This window comes from Panthera tigris, chromosome D3 (genome assembly GCF_018350195.1).
Source record: "Panthera tigris isolate Pti1 chromosome D3, P.tigris_Pti1_mat1.1, whole genome shotgun sequence".
NCBI classification, from domain to species: Eukaryota; Metazoa; Chordata; class Mammalia; order Carnivora; family Felidae; genus Panthera; species Panthera tigris.
The window spans coordinates 37,742,151-37,763,291 of NC_056671.1; the positions used below are offsets into that span (position 1 = coordinate 37,742,151).

At 39.9% G+C, this 21,141-nt stretch overlaps 1 protein-coding gene across 5 annotated transcripts in view; it reads left to right on the top strand.

The window, feature by feature from the left end:
- L3MBTL4 (L3MBTL histone methyl-lysine binding protein 4) overlaps nucleotides 1-21,141 on the top strand; it is a 441,589-nt gene that overhangs the window by 2,113 nt on the left and 418,335 nt on the right. For 2 of the 5 annotated variants that reach the window (XM_042961811.1, XM_042961812.1), the window contains exon 2: nucleotides 3-114. The exons of 2 other annotated variants lie outside the window; for them this stretch is intronic. The gene's annotated coding sequence lies outside the window, so the exon portion shown is untranslated. Of the gene's footprint in view, nucleotides 1-2; nucleotides 115-17,908; nucleotides 17,955-21,141 lie in introns of those variants that run through there. One more of the 5 variants, XM_042961813.1, reaches the window with a different exon arrangement.

Genomic DNA, 21,141 nt, shown 5'->3' on the forward strand with positions numbered 1-21,141 from the left:
AGGAATTGGTGAGACGGTGATCTGGTGAAGACAGATGAAAGAAAACTAAGGAAATGTCTTTTACTTTTTACCTTAAGGAGATGTGTGGTTTTAAGTTGATCACAAGAATCTTAGGTGAGTGCTACCACCTACCTATATGTTTCATTGCGATACTTGTGTGATTTGTATCTTAAATTACACTTCTAATTCATCATAAAAATTTCAATTGTCATTTGTACAATAAGCCATTTACTATGTATGTTCATACATTTGTATGACAAACCACCAAAAGCTTGAGCTTTTAGTGCGTTGGGTAGATAAAACATGCAAACCAAATGTTTGTAAACAAAATAATGTGATAGGAACATGAGGATTTGAGACTAAAACAATGTATAATCAAATGCCATCAGTCTGAAACAGATAGTGGTCAGGGAGTCCGGCAAGGAGAGGGTCTTTGGGATCTGGAGTGATCAGAAAAGAACACAGAGTTGGGTCTTGGGCTGAGTCTTGAGGTGTGTGGATCTTCCATAGATTGACAGGGTGAAGGAAGAAGAGATTGGGGGCCTAAGAGGGAGAAGGGGGTTTCACTCCTCAAAAGGAATGATTATGATTTGTTTAGGACTAAGAAAGATTATTTGCAGTGCCCACATTGGGAATTGTGGTTGTACATGCTCTTCCCATCAGCTCCTACCGTCCCAGACTAGAAACCATTTATTCTTCATGATTAAGTGTAATTCTCCTGGGAAGGCATCCCTGATTTTCACACCAGACTTCCTTCCTTTGGCTTCCACGTTCCCTAGTTCACCTATAAATGCATATGTAAAAACAGGTATTTTTTTTTTGATGGTCCAGGCTTTAGATTTTACCATTTCCTGTTTATTTTTAAAAATTGAGATATAATTAACGTATTAGTTTCAGGTGTACGGCATGATGATTTATGGATATATTGTGAAATAATTATCACAATTAATTTGAGTTAACATCCATCACCACACATAGTTACACATTTTTTTCTTGTGATGAGAACTTTTAAGATCTATTAGCAACTTTCAAATATACAATAAATATAGTGTTATTAACTATGATTGCCATTAATGAGGGTCATCAAAAAAGTTTTATATATTTTCCACAATTTAGTGTCTGCCTTTTAAGTAACATGTGTTCAGTAAGGGTATGAACAGGTCCTTAGATCTCTTTTTATTTGGAATATTTTTGGACTGTAGTCGTAGCTTTTTAAAAAAATTTTTTTTTTAACGTTTATTTATTTTTGAGACAGAGACAGAGCATGAACGGGGGAGGGTCAGAGAGAGAGGGAGACACAGAATCGGAAGCAGGCTCCAGGCTCTGAGCCATCAGCCTAGAGCCCGACGCGGGGCTCGAACTCACGGACCGCGAGATCGTGACCTGAGCCGAAGTCGGACGCTTAACCGACTGAGCCACCCAGGCGCCCCTGTAGTCATAGCTTTTTAACTTAAATGATAATAACCCTTTGCGGCCTGGGATGGTACTTGACAAGTGGTTAAGTGCATAGACAACAGATATATGTAGGACTGAATCCCTGTATGAGCAGGCAGCTGCTGAGCAGAGGCATGGGGTGATAAAAGCAGCAGTCAGGAGGATCATTCTGATTATGAAGGGAGATTTGCAGATGGAAAGCTCTGGAGTTCTTACCTTGAAGGAGGGGGAGTCCTGAAGCCACTGGGGGGTAAGGCTGTATGGAAAGCACTAGGCCACCCAGTCTGACCAAGGAAGCAAAAGGAGCCCCAGCCTCTCTGCTCCCACTCCATTCCTTCACACGTCTTTACTTCTTCTCTAGAGCTGAAGGAGAGTTTGAAAATTACAGATAAGTGTTCATTGTTTCCATCAAGTATTTTAATTCAGACGGAATGCTGCTGTTAAAATGGGGAAATTAGCAGGAGAGCCAGGTAGGTGGTTGAGGAGGGGGGGCGGGGGGTGGAGCAGATAAGATCAGTTTATAAAATACACAATTGAAAGAGACACTGAAGTGGCAGTGAGTTTGGAGAGAGCAACTGTGATGTTGGGCCAGGAATGGCGGTGACAGTAAAAGAGACAGGGTGAATAAATCAGCACAGAGGTGAGAGAGCAGGTCCAGGACTGTGGGCTGCACCCAGTGACAGTGTCAGTGAGAGAAACAAAGAAGTGGTCAGAAGGGGGAGGAAAACCAGGCGTCAACAGTAATAGGGATGCCAGTGGAGGAGGTTCTGCAGGAAACTCTGAGTTAAGTCTCATCAGTTGCAGATGAAAAACCCCAACTGAGAAGGTGTGGTTGAACTTGGCTGGCACCAGGTGATCTCAGTGGTAAGGCTTCAGCGTGAGCTGTTGGTAGCATTTGCTGTCCGTTTCAGGGATGTAGATGTCCCCTTTAATATGAATAGTCTTTCCTTGTTTCCAAAGCATTTCCATCTTACAGTATTGGTAAGCATATTTTGAGCATAGTTTATTATAGGCACATACCTCCAAGTGAAGAAAACTATTTAGATTCATTAAAAAACCCCCAATGGACTGTTCACACACTCTTACAGTAAGTAGTGTAAATATAGATACTATCTTGTACTTCAGCAAAATAAAGCAAAAACAATGAATTAGAACATACTCGGGAAAAATGAAAATCTTCATTGACACACGTAATATTATCTTTTGTTTAAACATTTGCATTACTTTTTTTTCTCTTAGAATAGTGCCTGAGAAGAATCTATCCCTGTTTTATTTTGCAAATACAACAAACTTTACACAGTAGCAGTGGAAAAATGAAACATTTACTCTGATTCCATCAGTTGTCACTGCCCTGCTCCCCTGCTCTGTGTGTGCCTTTCGGGGAAGATGTCATTGCAGTAGAGCTCAGCGTCACCTGCTGAAACTTTCTTCATTTTGTATCGATTTCAGCTCATGTGAAGAGTGTTCTCTTAATGAAGCTAGACATTGTGGAGAATGTTTATGCATCCTTTCTGAAGGTGGATCTTAAATGATGAAAGTGTGGTCGCTGCCACAATTAATAATTGATTAATTGTTTGGGAAGTATCAGGTGTGGGATGTGGGCAATGGAGCAGAAGTGCACGCATCTTTCTTTGTCACCGTGACTAGCTAGAGAGACCATATTTAACTAGAGGGACAGATGGACAGCACAACACTTTTTATGCACTGTGCTTTGGTGTGTAAGCTATTATGCTAGCTTTTAGGATTATGACAGCCTTTTAGATTAAATCATTGTTGCCCTACTCCCTGTCCTTTTGAGGGAGAGATGAATGAAGGAGCCCAAATGGGTGCAAGGCATTTTTGCTGGGTATCCACTTGGTGTCAGTTGCATTCTCTGTGTATGGGGATGGCTACTACAGACATAACTCCTGCCTTCTTGGAGCCGATAGTCAAGTGAGGGAACAGATATGAAACAGACTCCAAATAAATGTAGAAGGACAAACTTTCAAGTGTACTATGAGAAAGATCAACAGGAGTGCCTTATATGGGTTTGTGGGTCATAAAAGTCCTCTCTGAGGATGAGTAGCTGCTGCTAGCTGGGTAGGGAGCAGGGCAAAAAGAAGTTTAGGCAGAGGTAAGCACACATGTGAAGCCCCCCACTCCCACCACCCCCTCCCTCGACCCGGGAGAGCAGCTGGTACAGTTGTAGGTGCCAGAGCATGATCCCTGCCCGTAGGGGCCATACTGAGGATCATACATTCTATTTTTCTTGCCATGGGAAGGCTTTGGAGAGTCTGAACAGGGTGTGACATGGCCTGCTTTATGTCCCCTGAGACCACTCTGGCTGCCTTCTACAGAACATTGTGCGGGTGGCAAGACCAATTAGGACACCACTGCAGGCGTCTAGGTGGGAGTCCTGCTGCTTGGACCAGGGAGGTAGGGGTGGAGATGAGTAGAAATGGAAGGATTTGGGGAGTATTTTGATGGTAGAATCTCATAAAATTGCTGATAGATTAAAGGATAGGGGAAAGGAATCCAGTGTTTTCCCCTGATCTGTAGCATGAGAAACTGGGGACAACTGGTGGGAAGAAGACTTGGTAACTTTTCCTTAACCATTTTTCCAGTGAAAGACCTATTGGATATAAAGTATATTTAGGGAGATAACTCAATGTCATTTGATATGTGATATGTGTTATTTATCCAGCACTGTGCTGGGCACAGGGTTTTGAAGTTTAGCAGATGTGGTCTTTCCCTCTTCTTTGGCTGTAGGATTTTTGTATTCTGCCTGGCTCACACCTCACACCAGACCCAATGTACCTCCTGAACTTGAATATCCAGTCTGTCTGCGAATGGGCACATGCACCCAAATACGTGTAATCTCAGAGCCTGCTGTCAAGCTGCCTTGGTGGTAGCATTTTCAGTCATGAATGAGGAGGTTTAAAATTACTGGATGTACAACATGGACCATTTACTACTCAGTTTCCTTATACCATGGTGTCCCAACACTGATCCTAACACTGGGAGACTCTGCCAGGCCTTCAAAGTTCTTTGGTCCTATGACTGTAAGCCATTGCTTACCTTCATGGTTCCTTCTCTTATGAGTACACCAGAGTTGGAGATGAGACTTCCTTGAGTGACAGCATTTAAAAAATTGCTTTTGGTCGTTATTGATGAAATTTGTTTCTAAATAAAAACCAAGGAGCAGATGATAGACATGATTCCAGGCCTGTATAAGTGGATCCAGGTTAACACTGATGCCAGTGCAAGGCCCAGTTCATAGTTGAGCAGATGTTCTGCTTTTGCCTTTGGTTTTCTAGGTCTGGCCATGCATGAGAAACTGGGTGAACTTCAGTAGATGGAACGACTGGTGAGAAGCAGACTTGGTAACTTTGCTTTGATCATTTTTCCCCTGAAGGACCTGCTGGATATAGGCTATTTTTAGGGAGACAACTCGATGTGGTTGTGTTATATGACATGTGTACACTGAGTTGGCACTCTTTGGCAAATGGAGTTAAGGCCTAAATCCAGGGTCACCAATTTGGATGTATGTAAAGGGGCCAGGCAGGTAAGGGGCCTGAGTGAAATAGGCAGATAGAAGAAAACTCACAAAGCACTCTTGATTTCTATTTTCTCACCTTTGAAAACTGGGCATAGATACTTGTCTACCATAGAAAGTTCTTCCTTTTTTTTTTTTTTTTTAGATGTTTATTCATTTTTGGGAGAGGGAGCCTGAGTGGGGGAGGGGCAGAGAGAGAGGGGGCAGCTATCTGAAGCAGGCTGTGTGCTGACAGCAGCGAGCCCAGCCCAGTGTGGGGCCCTACCTCACCAACAATGAGATTGAAGGTCTTCGACCTGAGTGGAAGTCCAACGCTCAGCTGACTGAGCCACCCAGATGCCCCTATCATAGGAAGCTCTGTAAGAACAAGGGCAGTGGGAAGGGAGAAAAATCCCCTCAGTGCAGTGGAAACAGTAGGGAGTAGTCTTATATGGCTTAAAGGGGTAGCTAATATTAAAACAAACAAACAAGCAAAACACCCAAAACCCTCAGATTGGAAATCTGCATTTTAAATGATTAAAAAATGTTTAAACGTTTATTCTTGAGAGAGGGCGAGAGCGAGAGCGAGAGAGAGCGAGAGAGAGAGAGAGAGAGAGAGTAAGAGAGAGTGAAGAGGGGCAGAGAGAGAGGGAGACACCAAATCAGGAAGCAGAGCCTGCTCCAGGCTCTGAGCCGTCCACATAGAGCCCAACGTGAGGCTTGAGCTTGTGAACCGTGAGATCATGACCTGAGCGGAAGTCTGACACATAACTTACTGAGCCACCCAAGTGCCCCAGATATGTGCATTTTTAAAAATGTGAAATACCCTATTTAAAAATACTGGCTTGAACCTTTTAGGACGCCAATAAGGTAGACAGTATATTTGCAGACTAGATGCAGTTGTGGGCTGTCATTTTACAACCTCTGACTTGTGGGGTCTTATTTATCATGGTGGGGGAATATCAGAAACATACCAGTTTCTTGTTCCACTAATTCCTCCCCATTTAAGTCTGCCTTGATTAAATCTGGGAGTTAGGAGTGGGAATCTGGGCCCAGCCCTGTGACTCTGTAAGGCATATGCTTGTGTAGGGGGCTGGGGTTATCAAAATTTGGGTTGAACCTAGACTTTTTAAAGCTTTCAATCATGTTTCTATGGAATTTTTTTATGTCTCCATTGTTAATATATATGTTTTTCATCAAATGTCTAAGAGTTTGTATCACCTATGGACACCTATGATTGGAGGGGGACAGTGTCTTCTCTTGCTTTTGGGATTTTGCACATTTGTATCTGCCTTTCTTGTTGCTGTGAATTTTACTCCTCCAAGAAGCCTCCAAGTCTCCCAAAAACTGGATCACCCCCACCCCCAGTTTCCTGCACAATGTGCTGTCATAGGCTATTTCACTCTGAAGGGTGGAGCCTTACTTTTTGTGTCCCAGGGAACTTTTTGGATTCAGTTCACCATGTCTCTGTAAAGCCTAGGAATTTCCTGACATATGCCAGAGAGCAGTAAATAAAAATTGAATGATTTTGAGTCAATTAGTGACAGGTTCATATAGAAAAGGAGTGCCACTAAATCCTTAGCATTTTGGGATTCTGTTGCGTATCTAGCTGAGACTTTCAATTCGATGGAAAATGTAAGAGCTGACCTTTCCTCCACTCATTTTATTATTATTATGGTCACATATCAAAGGGAATGTAAAGGTTTTTCTCTTTTTGCTTTATGGCAAAAGATATTCTTCTAATTTCCTGTCATTATACCCTTCAGTTCTGGTCTTAGACATCATCAAGGTGAATTATTAGAGATGCCATGATAGCACTTCCAGATCTATATTTTATGCACTCCATTTCTGAGGATAGTTAGAAAAAAGATTTTTCCCCTTCCTCTTCTAAAACTGTGAGCTTGCTGTGGTTTTATTTCAAGAAGATATGTGGATGTTTCTCTGGCAGCTTAACACATACAGCTGAGCTTAGAATAGGAACTGTTAGGGCTAACAGACCAAGAATTTGAGAAGTCTTGACCAGCACAGGAGAACATCTTTTTGCTAAGTGCACCTGGAACAAGCCAAGGCTCATAGGTGATTTTCAAGGTGATAGACTTCTGTGTAGGGCCATGAGTATACTTCATTGGTTTTGTTAATTGAATGTCACAGATACTTGGTAATTGTTAGAAAGATAATAGGGTAGGGCATGTTGCTGGATTCTGTACCCCATGTAAATTAGCAGCTGTCAGTTGGCATCCATCTTATGTGTAGACCCTGTATACAGTTCAGACGTGTCCTCCCTGCCGGCTGTTGCCATCTTTGTGTTTTGTGTGAAGGGCAATGCGCAGCCATTTTACTGCAGTCAGTTATCAGTAATCTTTAGGGCCACTTTATTCTTCTATGGTGAGGACAAGAAGATATCACTGTCAGTCTTTTCAGAACTGTCTGGCATCTGTGTCTAAAACAAACAATGCCCATTGCTGTGGAGTAAATGGTGAGGAAAAAGAAAGGGCGCTGTGGAGGGTACAGTTATACATTAATTACCCATGTGATGCACAAAGTGTAAAGCTGGGAGGCATGGTTTTAAATTGGGCTTATGTCCAAGTAAGTTGTCTTTCAAGTTTTTAGAAGTTTCAGCTCATGTAGCTGTAACTTCTATCGTAGACCAACCGTAGCTTACGAATAAGCTCCTGCTGTTCCACATTTAACAATTTAGACTTACCATTTTTGTTTTTAATTTTAGAGGGTTTGGGAGTAATCTGAATCAGACTTTTCTCAATCCCTGTTATCAACAGAAATGCTTTTGTTCTAAGGGGCTGCCATGGGCACTGTGGGCTGTTTAGCAGGAGCATCCCCGGCCTCTACCCACCAGACGTCTGTAGCACCTCCTCCCACTTAGTTGTGACAACCCAAAATGTCTTCCGACATTTCCAAATGTCCCCTGGGGAGAGGACAGAGAGGGAGAATCACCCCTGGTTGAGTCTGATCTAATTCAGCCTGTTTTATAGATAACAGATCAGAGATCCAGTTGTATTAAGCAATGTGCCCAAGGTCAAAAGTCATTATGTGAGAATATGAATTACAAAACAAATGATCTAACTTGAAGGAGCTTATCAGTTCAAAACTCATTTTTCTCTTGTAAAAAATCGTTCTTATCATAGTAAATGGTCCCTGATTCTGTCTTGCCATGACTAGCCAAATACAGCTGTCACAGCTGTTAATCAAACTGTGGCAAAGACCTAAATTAATAGTGCTTCAAAAGCTAAAACAAGTTGTAAAGTAACTGAAAATTTACTATATTGGTAAGTAGTTTATAAAATTACTTGGTTTTGAGCTCTGTAGTCTTATGGCTTTATGTTCTTTACCCAATTCATGAATTCCTACTAGGATAAATTGTCACATATATTTCTAATCTAAATCCCTTATTGCAGAGAGGCCAAAATGAAAGCCCAGCAAAAGACCTGATGTACTCAGGTTGATCCACCTGAGTAGTGGCAGAGTTGGACCCTTCATTTGGCCTTCTTGAGCTCTGGCTCAGGCTGTTTTCTATTACTGCATGTCAGCTTTTGTTTTCATAGCCAGGCTTTGCAGTAAAGTTGTATTCAGTAGCGTGGCAAATCTTATTCTAGAGTAATAATTAATCTTTTGTGTGCTTGCACAGTTGGGAATTATGAAGCCAGTAACACAAATATCTGCTAAGTAAGAGTACCCTCATTCATTCCATAGATGTTTATTCAGTGTCTGCTTTGACCAAGGATGTGCTAAGCTGTGGAATGTAAGGGATACGGGAAGGATGTTGTTAGATGTTGAGATGCAGGTCTACCCTCAGGAAACTCACAACCAGAGACACATTCAAATTTGAGGCTTCTCTGTGTCACATCAGAGAAGATGCACTGATTTATTCATATATTTATTTATTTAACTGCATTTTTGGGTACTTGCTGCATACCAGGCATTGGCACTGGATACTCTGTCCATTTAGTCCAGAAAATACCCAGAATGAAGCTGGGAGGGGACAGTGTGTGCTAATGAGTGGGCCCTCAGACTCTACAAGAGAGACATGAAAAATATCAGTGCCTGTGCTGACAAGGGAGTAACTGTGGTTCTAAAAGTTAGTGAGAATATCTTTGTCAAGTCCATAGCTGACAAGCATCATTGTTGTGTTCCACAGATGGTGGATAGAAGCTGACTGTGAAAGGTCACACAGTGGCAGGGTTGAGTTACCTTCATGCCAGTTCTAGTAATTGTCAGCTGGATCATATAGCACTCCCTCCAGAGACCAGGTGTTACAGAAGGAAGAAGACGTTCAAGGTGTTAATCAGCCCCTTGTAGGGATGACTGATGTCTCAGGGTTGTGTTATTTTGGTATTGTTTGTGTGGACACTGTTGGCATACAGCACAAAAGAAGAGAGTTCATTTTTTGGAAACGGTGAAAAGTCTCTGTTCTCATCTTTGAATGTTCTTGTTGTGTGTTATATCACAAGTGAAAATAATAAATTCACCAATATATATGCCCTTCTGCATGAGCATTAAAAATGTTCTCCAAGTTTTCCCCAGGCTAAGTCACTAAACATGTCAGTCAAAGCCAAAAATAAAAAAGAAATAGTTTATAAATTACTTTGAGAGATGATTTAATCCACTCACCTTCTTTAAATTATTCTGATTTTTACCTAATCCACTTCAAAGTTTCCATAATGAATATTCTTATGACTAAATAAAGGCCCAGGCCCCTTTTATATCCCTCTTTAGGATCACACTTTCCTACAGGTAATGGGGGTCTTTCTTCTGAGACTAAAAGTGAAAGAACCTTTAAAGAAGGAACAGCAAATGGAGTTTCTTTATTTCTGTTTTGTACCCAAAGTTTACACTTACTTCCACCCCTGGCCAGGCATAAAATAAAAGCTTAAATAAATGGCTTAGGGTGTATTTGTCACCCATATTCCTTTTTCACTTGTTTGTTGAAGTAGACACAGGAAGAACCAAGGTAGAAGAATGTTTACGAATGTTTATAGGTCAGGAGTTCCAACTGTACCAACCCTTTGACAACATATATTTGTAACATCCCTCTTAGTATCTTGAAATGAAGTTATTAGGTAAATAATTTACCTTCACAAACTTTCAAAAAAGTCATTATGATGTCCATATATAATATAATGGGAGAAATAAGTGGAAGGTAATTCATGATTAAATGATACTCCAAACGTTTGGACATGATTAGTGTAGAAAATAAAGTGAAGTAGTTGGATAGCTTGTATTATATATAAATTCACTGATAAAAGTCCTGATGGGGGATTGTATCAAGGAAGGGCAGTCTTTTAGCACTGTTGTGCTTAATAACATCATCTTCTGAAATGGTGAAAATATTTGCTAAAGTTCTGCATGAAACATCATAAAACCTTTCCTCAATTTACAGAGTTGCATTCCTAGGAAAGACAGGAAATATTAAAACCATTGCAAAAAGTACTTTTTGATTAAAATACAAAATGAAATTATGCTCCCAGTTCAGAGAAACATAAAGTTTTTGCACATACTTGAATGTCAAGTGAGAGACTCTCACCTTTTAAAAGTGAGAGCCTTTGCAGTACCCTATTTCTTTCTTTCTTTCTTTCTCTTTTCTTTTCCTTTTCTGTTCTTTCTTTCTTTCTTTCTTTCTTTCTTTCTTTCTTTCTTTCTTTCTGGAATTGAGAAAGAAAATTAGTGTTAGCATATGGGGCTTACCCATGTATGGTTTGGCAGTAAGAGTCCTGTATACAAACTATATGTCCCCCTCATTTGTGCGTTATCTACATCTTATAAGCTGCCTTCTTGCCTTTGCGGTTGCTGCTCTGAGCATGTTTTGAGACTTGGGGGAGAGGAGGGTAGGATTAGAATCCAGTCCATTGTCACAGCTTGAATATGATTGTAAGAAGCCACAACAAAGACTTAAATTTCCACAAAGTAGTATTTTAATGGGGTTTGACATCAGTCAAAATTCAGAGAGTACAGTGATGTCTATGAATGGTGCTTGCAAGGACTGAAAGTTAACATGTGCCGTGTACTCATATGCACCCAAACACCTCCACACTCATACTCACATTGGATGATTTGGGCTTTGTTGTTAAATTGGTAATCATTAGGGGCGCCTGGGTGGCTCGGTCGGTTAAGCGTCCGACTTCAGCTCAGGTCATGATCTCACCGTCCGGGAGTTCGAGCCCCGCGTCAGGCTCTGTGCTGACAGCTCAGAGCCTGGAGCCTATTTCAGATTCTGTGTCTCCCTCTCTCTCTGCTCCTCCCCTGTTCATGCTCTGTCTCTCTCTGTCTCAAAAATAAATAAACGTTAAAAAAAAATTTAAAAAAATAATTGGTAATCATTACTGTCCATGAGCGATATAAAGGCTTGTTCCACTGAAGTTCAGTTTGCTTGCCACTGTATACTTAGAATCGGATATAGTGAAAGACTGTGCTGAAAGGGTAGGGCGTGTGGTCTTTTGAAGTCTTTTTCTCATGATGCAAACCAGAGTTGAGAATAGGCTAACATATCTGGTAACCTACAAATTAAAGTTGTGTCCTGGTCTGACCATGCAAATGGGGGGCTTAGCTTTTGACACTCAATAGTGAGGATGGGGCCAGACAGCATGGGAATCTGAAGGGGTGTGTTGTGGGTTTGGCCTCTGTCACTGTCTGCCTTGAGGATGCTATTCAAACCCTGGTGCCTCTCTGAACCTGTCTTTTTAGCAGATATGCATTGATTTTGGAGGTGAGCATTAAGCCATTTTCTTGATTATTGCTTGTATGTGCAAAGCTTTTGGTAAGTTCCCAAGTAGTTTACAGAAATCAGACCCACAGGTTTTATAGTCATTTTTATTTGATATGATCTCTGGGCTTTCTGTCACCTTTTTTTTTTTTTTTTTTTTTTTTGGCCTCTTGTTTTATGCTGTATCTATAACCCAAATGTAGAAACACCTGGGCAGAATGCATCCAGTGGTTTTTTAATTAATACAAATATACAACTGGACCAGATGTAAAGGAAGCAGAGAAAATTGGCATATTAAATTATTTAAGATTCACTCTTTGAATTTTGGAAGGTTTATGGTAGTTTAATTTGGTAGACATAATGTGAAAGAATGTGTAAGGTCGTGATGCAGAAGTTCTTAACTTAGGCTAACTTCCACATTTATTTAGCTCTATATAAGGTGTCTTGTAAAAGTTTGTTTGGTATTTCTATAGTACTTCATACTTTTAGAACATATCCATATGGATTTCAGTTATTACTTGTTTTAAACATGCGCTGATATTGCTACATAGTGGTTTCTCAAGGTTATTAGTTATTATTAGTTATTATTAGTTATTAGTGGCAGTACACTCCTAGCCAGAGTATTTCAGAAATCTCTTTGTCTTTATTTAAAAAATTTTAGTTGAATAAAAACATGGTGTTTTGTAGGCCCTCGACTACTCAGAATTTCTATACTAGAAGAAATGGTTTTGTGAGGAAACTGAAGTGATTAGCATTCTGAATATCTCAGTGTGTCATATAACGAAAATGCATATGAAAGGTCTTAAGATTGGTTGGATAAAATTTACTCTGTTAATTCCCCATTAGCTCTTTTACCTAAGAGAGTTAGGGTTTGTTACTTTCTAAGATGTAAGTATTGTGAAACTTGACATTTTTGCTAGCTTTTGAGAAGATGGCAACTGCTGAGCTTTCTTTGCTGAATTATATCCAGTCAGTTGAGATAAAAATGAATTGGAAATAAATGGTTATGGTGAACAATTAACATGCAGTAAAAAACCCCTTAAGAACAAAGCTGGTTATACAGTTAGGTGGCACTGTTTCCTTTTCCTTTTCAAAGATTTGACTAAGTGTAATTAAAATATAAAGAGGTCTCATGTGGTCTTATTTAGATCTAGCCAGATTAAAAACAAATAGGAAAAGTAAATTATAAACCAGTTTGAGGTGAAGATCCAGCTCCCATCTGTTACTGAAACATATCTTTCAACCCATGGGCAGAAAGTGACTGGTTGTGTAGGGCTGCTGAGCAAACATTGAGGTGCTCTCTAGAGTTGCTCAAGGTGGCTTCAAGGGCCAGGCAAGTCACTTAAGTAGGTGAAGTGGTCCTGGGTTTAAGACAGGAAGGAGTCATGGGCTTGTGGGGCCCTGGTGCCTTTGGGAGTTTGAGTTCTTGTTGCCATGCCTAATGTTTTATTTGTTTATTTTTCCCTAATCAGAGTCAGAAATCCAGTTATGTTAAATGTGTATGTGATTTCCATTCTGTTGTAGAACCATCTCTCTCTTTTCTGTCCTCCAAACTCGTAATACTTGGTGTCTGGAGCAGAGGCTCCCAGCTTTGGGGCTGTTTTATATACCAACAAAACTGTATGTTAGCTTAAGAGAGTTGCCAATATTTTATTTTTTCATGGACAGACAAAAACCAAACCAGCCACCTTGTGTATGACTTCTTTTAAGGAAGGTCACCATAACAACAGAAATATAGGAGAAAAATCATCCCAGAACAATGAATTTTTTGTTCTAACAGACACAGTAGCAGAAAAAGAGTTATGAAACTTCTCAGATGTGAAAAGTTTCAATATAACTGTAAAAATGATTTTGATGATGTCACACTATGATATTGTTTCATGTTAATATTTTTTTTGATATGGATTTTTCAATTTGGGCTCTTTGGGCGATATTTGAAATAAAGACAGGATGCTCACTTGTTCTGGTACTTTCATTTTTTTTATAACAACTTAAAAAACAACTACACATAGTTATTGACAAAAAGGAGCAAGAATCAACACTAGTTTGCTCAGCTTGCTGTAGTTGGCATAATGTAGGATGTAGGAAGTTTTAATAGTTTTTGAAGTAAAATATTGTGTATTTGCTTTGTTTTATTTTATTTTATTATTTTTTAAATGTTTATTTATTTTGAGAGGGACAGAGAGCTCCTGTGTGCGAGCAGGGGAGGGGCAGAGAGAGAGGGAGAGAAAGAATCCTAAGCAAACCATGTGCTATCAGTGCTATGAGCACAGAGGCCAACTTGGGGCTCTGTCTCACGAATTGCGAGATCATGACCTGAGCCAGAGCCAAGAGTAGGAGGCCTAACTGAGTGAGCCACCAAGGCGCCTGCATTTGCTGTTTTTAATGCTTGTCCCCCAGTGTCTTGCACTGTGTTTTTCAGAGATGTGGAATGCACTGTTTTGGAGTTGGCCAGGCCCGTGGACAATGGGCCTCAGTCCGGCTCTCATCAGTCCTGCCTCCTGATGTACTCCTGTCCTCGCTTTGTTTGTTGTCTGGGCTCATCTGAATTTCACTTCAGTCTGGTTGGTTTAGCTGTTCAGGCTTATTCAGAATTTTTTGTTTAACTTTTCAGAATTCCTAAGCATCCATTTTTACACTTAAAATGTTGATGCCTTTGGTTGAGTAAACAAATGTTCAGAAATACCCCCGCTTTGACTCCTTGCTCAGCCATTTTTTGCCATGTGAACTTATTTATTGTATCAGTTTTCTCAGCTGTAAAATGGGAATGACAATAGTGTTGTAAATACCAAAGGACTCTCTAAGTATCAACCATTTAGAACCTAGTAGCAGATAGCTATTGTTCAGTAACTATCAGTGACTGAGTGTCAGTTGTTATAAACACTAACTTTAATATTGCCCCAAATGGGTAAAATACTTAGGTGCACACTGCAGAATTCTATGCTATTCCTAAAAAGAATGAGTAAATGCATGCTGAGAAATGCACTACTTTCTCAGGGAAGGTCACTGTTGAACTTTGTCAGTCACAGGAGTAGTTTTCTGCTTGAAAAGTGGGTGCTTCCTTGTTCGTTGGCTGCAGCATGGGTATGAAGTCCACACCTTCCTGCACCTCATTTGTAGAGAGAAGCGTGGACTCTTCTGGGTGGGACAAGAGGCACCAATGAAGCGAGTGGGTGGTGGCAGATGAGGTTCCCAGTGTCCAGGCTGCAGGATGGGCCACTCCATTCCCCTGCCTGGTGACACCTTGCACTCGCCCTTGCTGTGCAGCTCCCCTTGCCGACATCCAGGGCCAGCCTCGTGCAGTCAAGGACTTCTCTGGAGGCTTGTGGCAGGCCACGCTGGTTTGCATGATGGGCTCCCTGAGGCTTTGTAATAGTCTGTGGCTGCATAGTAATTGTTTACAAGTTGTGTGAAAGATATTAAAAGAATTTTGTTGGGGCGCCTGGGTGGCTCAGTCGGTTAAGCGTCCAACTTCGGCTCAGGTCATGATCTTGCGGTTTGTGAGTTCGAGCCCCGTGTCGGGCTCTGTGCTGACAGCTCAGAGCCTGGAACCTGCTTCAGATTCTGTGTCTCCCTCTCTCTCAGCCCCTCCCCTGCTCACATTCTGTCTCTCTCTGTGTGTCAATAATAAACATTAAAAAAAAAAAAAGAGTTTTGTAATCTTATAAAGCGGGGGCTCTGCTTGAATCTTCATTTGGGAGATACTTTCTCTTTACTAAACACTTTAATACCAAAAACTCAGTTTTAGAATGTGACCCATCTTTATTTACTGTAATAAGTTCAAAATTGCATTCTTTTTTCTTAATTCATATGGGTTGGATTGTTTGTTTTAACCCAGAGAAAGAAACATTGATTAATATGTATTGTGAATATGCCAATTTTAGTACTAGAAGAACTTGGATTCAGGTCTTGGTCTTGCACAATACTTATTATATGACTTAGGGAAAGAAGTAATTTTATAATGCTGTTTCCTTTTCTGCTTCTTTATTGAAGATAATATCCCTGGGGGTTAAATTATAAAAATAATCAAAAGGAAAACTGAATATAGAATACCCATGTGATATGGTAATGTATTTAGCTGTTGTGGAGCAGAAAATGATAGTCACGTCTCGATTTTTTTACAGTGTTTAATTATGATTTACTTCTCCCCAAGTGAAAGTTACTTCAGCTTTTCAAGTGTTGCTACTACTAATCACATTTTTTGAGATCTGTGATTGAAATTAATGCACCGAACATATTGCAGTGCGTATTTTTAGCACGGAGAACAGTAACTTGGGTATTTAGGCACACATGTCACAAGTTTTGTGTCAGACATATCACTTTATTAAGACTACACTTTTTAGAATTAAGAGAAATATCCCTGACCCTGGGCTGAGTTGACCTTTTTGCATTATGTATATCTTCACACTGCACACACATGCTCTTCTTCTCCCTTATGTGTCAGTAAGGGTGGGACAACTATTTTGGTCATCTTTGCCAAAAGAAACCAGAAAAATATATATGGTGAAATATTGGAAAGCAGATATGATGAATAGGAATAAGACAGAGTATATGATGGGCAAAATAAGGCTGTTGGTGTGTGAGTGATCATTTTTTATTATCCAAGGTAATCCTGGAAGTAACAGTTTATATATATTTTATATAAAGTAATGGAACAGAGGGGAAGGGAAGAAATTTACACGTGTGTCAAAGTTTTGAGAACAATAAGTTGTGTAAAGAATGAGCTACTTCCTTCTGTGTATTGAAGGGAGTATAAACTTTATTTTCATGTGATTACATTTGCAAATAACATTTCCTTGCATCTCCTATGATCCCATGCACATGCAGTAAACAGTCTTAAAAATGGTGTAAATATAGGAGAATTGAAGCTAGTTTTTTCTTTCTTTCTTTATTTTTTTTAACATTTATTTATTTTTGAGACAGAGAGAGACAGAGCATGAACGGGGGAGGGTCATAGAGGGAGACACAGAATCTGAAACAGGCTCCAGGCTCTGAGCTGTCAGCACAGAGCCTGACGTGGGGCTCGAACTCACGGACTGCGAGATCATGACCTGAGCTGAAGCGGACGCTCAACTGACTGAGCCACCCAGGCACCCCGAAGCTAGTTTTTTCTTGATAAGGTGGTACCTCTCCCTCTGTCTTTTTTTTTTCTTTCACTAGATTTACAAAATTGATGGATTATGTAGTGGCATTATTTCAAATTGATCATTCAACATCTGGAGTATAGTACCTAGTTTCTTTGTTTCACAAGTAATTATTGGGGGGCTTAGTGACATCAGGCACTGATGTAGGTGCTTGGGTGCATCAGTAAACAAAACAGGCCAAGATCTTTTGTGGAGCTTACACCCATGTAGGGGGAAGACAGTCAGTAACTGATGAACACACAAAATGGCTAAACTATTTAGAATTTTAGAAGATAATAAATGTTTTGGAAAAGAACGAACTGTGCAGAGTAAGAAGTACTGGGAGTTCTGGCTAGTCAGATACCAGCGTCCATGAGGAGAGATTCCAGCAAAGTGGATGATACGTGGGCAGGAGTTCCAGAGAGAGGGAGCAGTTAGAGGAATGGTCCAAAGGCCCAAGGAAAAGTTTGGAGACTGTTGTGAGTGAGGCAGTAGTCGGTGATGAGGTCAAAGAAGAGAGGATGGGGGTGAGGAAGAAGAGGTGAGCCCTGTGAGCACTTTGTGTTTATGCTGACATGGGGAGCCTGGCAGGGACTGCACAGAGGATTGACACTGATGGACTTGTGCTTTAGGACCATCACTCTGGAGTGGAGAACAGCACTCAAGGATACCTGCTAGGGAGCGTGTTGTTAACTGGGTGGGAGACCATGTAGCTCTGACTACAGTGGTCACAATTTAAATGGTGAGAAGTGGCTGTGTTCTGGATGGCTTATGAAGGTAGAGCCAAGGGGATTTCCTGACTGTGTGGATGTGCATGGAAAGGAGTCCATTTTGGCTCCTGGCAACTGGCATGAGAAAGTTGTCACGTGAGGTGGAGAAGTCTTGGGTGGGCAGGTGGTTGTTGAGAATAGCACAGGCTAGCATGCATGAACCCCTTAGACCAAGGTCTGCTTAGGGTGGGTCCTCGATAAATGTTAGCATCTGGCATTAGCATTGGCAGTAAGTTGTAATTGAGTGCTTTTATGATACTTTGTGTTTTTTCAAGGTTTTTTTTTTTTTTTTTTTTTTTTTTTTCCCCTGATCTGCTCCCAGCATATCTTCTTAATGCTCCCTGTGAGAAGTAGGTGGTATAGAATAGACTCAGCGGGCCTGGACTCGACAGATTCAGGTGAGTGGGCTCATCTTTGCCCAACTGCTAATTTCCAGTTTAGGGCAAGTCATTTACCCCTCTACCCCACCAGTAGTATGGAAGGCTTACGTGAGAGAGGAGACAGAAAAATAGGTTGCATGTCTAAAAAGTTAATGTGTGTAATTCATATAGTGTATGATTGATTGTATTTGGTCCTTTGATTCAGTAAAAATAAATATGATACATGGTAGGCTCTCAAGGGGTTTTATTTTCCTTATAACATTTTTATTTTTAGCAAAGTGATACTTGTACTATATGACACATGGAAGAATTTAGAAAAGATTGTGATAATAAACAATAGCTTCATGCCCAGCTCTCCCTATCCCCAGCTCTCCCATTCTTTAGAGGCAACCTCTTTTCTGTTTTAAATGCTTTTTTCTGCTTTGCTCCCTGCTTCTTCCCTCTTCTCCATCTCTCTCCTTCCCTGTTAGGAGCAGCTGACACCTGGCCCTCACTGCTTTGCTGCATCTCTGGTCTCTGGTCTGTTAAAGAGGACACGGGATATCTCTGAATACTGGGACATGTCCAAGCTGTCCTAGGCCCAGACCCTCAATTCTACTTCTGATTGGATTATCTAGTTCTGAAAAATGCAACAAAGTCCCCAAACCTCTTACTAGTTATACAGATAAACTCATACAGGTTTGCGTGGCTAGTGTATTTATTATGTGTGCCTTTCCTTGCATTTTTATTTTTTTCTTCATTTTAGCTTGTTTCTTCTTTGTTCTCCTACTTCCCTTTGGCCCATCCCAGTGTCTTCTCTCTCCACTGGATCTTGCTTTCTACGTCCTGCTTATCTCACACAGCAGCTCTTGGAAGTCAGGTGGGATAAGTCTAGCTCATTCTTTGTAAAGGCTGTTTAATATTCCATAGTCATGCTGCCCCCTACCTTATTCTGAAATTTCCATATTGTTAGACATCAACTTTTTTCTCCCCAAATTTGTCTTCAAATAATGCAGCAGTAAACATCCATGAACATAATTTATTCAGCATTCCCATATTGTTGAGCATTAAGTTTTTTCATTTTTTCTTATTAATGCTGGAATAACTATTTTAAATACATTTGTTTTATATACAGGTGCTTTCATTTTTTAATTTTATTTAATTTTATTTATTTTATTTATTTTTATTTTTTAAAATTTACTTCCAAATTAGTTAGCATATAGTGCAACAATGATTTCAGGAGTAGATTCCTTAGTGCCCCTTACCCATTTAGCCAATCCCCCCTCCCACACCCCTTGCTGTAACCCTCTGTTTGTTCTCCATATTTAAGAATCTCTTATTTTCGTCCCCCTCCCTGTTTTTATATTATTTTTGTTTCCCTTCCCTTATGTTCATCTGTTTTGTCTCTTAAAGTCCTCATATATGAGTGAAGTCATATGATTTTTGTTTTTCTCTGACTAATTTAGCTTAGCATAATACCCTCTAGTTCCATCCACGTAGTTGTAGATGGCAAGATTTCATTCTTTTTGATTGCTGGGTAATACTCCACACACACACCACCTCTTCTTTATCCGTTCATCCATCGATGGACATTTGGGCTCTTTCCATACTTCGGCTATTGTTGATAGTGCCGCTATAAACATGGCGGTGCATGTGTCCCTTTGAAACAGCACACCTGTATCCCGTGGATAAATGCCTAGTAGTGCAATTGCTGGGTTGTAGTGTAGTTCTATTTTTAGTTTTTTTGAGGAACCTCCATACTCTTCCAGAGTGGCTGCACCAGCTTGCATTCCCATGGTGCTTTCATTTTTATGACATAGATTATTAGGAGTAGATTCTTGGGATGATGGATGTATACACACACACACACACACACACACACACACACACATATATATATAACCTCAGTTTACTTTTGTTTTTAAAAAAGTATTCTATTTTTGACATATATTTAAGGTGTACAATGTGATGCCTCTCTCTATATAGACGTATACTGAAATGATTACTACAATCAATTAACATATCCATTACCTCTCATAGTTACCTTTCCTTTGTGTGAGTGGTTAGAATCCTTGATATTTACTCTTTTAGCAAATTTCAGGTACATAATATGCTATTATTAACTACAGTGACCATACTGTACATCAGGTTTCCAGAACTTACTCATCTTATAACTGAAAGTTTATACCCCTTGATCAATAGCTCTTTTTCTCTACCTCCTAGCCTCTGGTGAACACCATTCTATTCTCTGTTACTATACATTTGGCTTTTTTTGTCTTTATATTTTTTAGATTTTATATATAAGTGCGATCATATGGTATTTGCTTTTTGTGTTTGGCTTATTTCATTTAGCATAATGCCATCCAGGTTCATCCATGCTCTCTCGAATGGCAAGATTTCCTTCGATTTTAAGGCTGAAAAATATTCCATTGTGTGTGTGTCTGTCTGTGTATAGATACAGATTGTGTGTGTGTGTGTGTGTGTGTGTGTGTATGTGTATCACATATTCTTTATCCTTTCATCCATTGATGGATACTTAGGTTGTTTACATATCCTGGCTACTGTGGGTAATGCTACAATGAACATGGGGATGGAAATACCTCTTCAAGATAGTGATTTTATTTCTTTCGGATATATACTCAGAAGTGGGATTACTGAATCATATAGTATTTCAATTTTTAAGTTTTTGAGGAACCTCTATAATCTTTTCCATAATGGTTGTACCAGTTTAAATTCCCAGTAATGCACAAAGATTCCCGTTATGCCACATTCTTGCCAACACTTACTGTCTTTTGACTTTTTGATAATAGCCATCCTAACGGGTGATAATTCATTGTGGTTTTGATTTGCATTTCTATAATGATTAATGATGTTGAACATCTTTTCAGGTATGTGTTGGCCATTCATAGATCTTCATTGGAAACATGTCCATTCAGGTCCTTTGCCCATTTTTATTTTTATTTTTTATTTTTTTTTTTGGCTGTTGGGTATTATGAATTCTTCATATATTTTAGATATAAATCCCTTATTAGATATATGGTTTGCAGATATTTTTCCCCATTCCATAGGTTGTCTTTTCATTTTGCTGATCATTTCTTTGGCTGTGCAGAAGCTTATTAGTTTGATGTAGTCCCACTCGCTTATTTTTAGTTTTTTTTCTTGTGCTTTAGGTGTTATATCCAGAATATCATTGCCAAGTACCAAGTCAAGGAGCTTTTTCCTTATG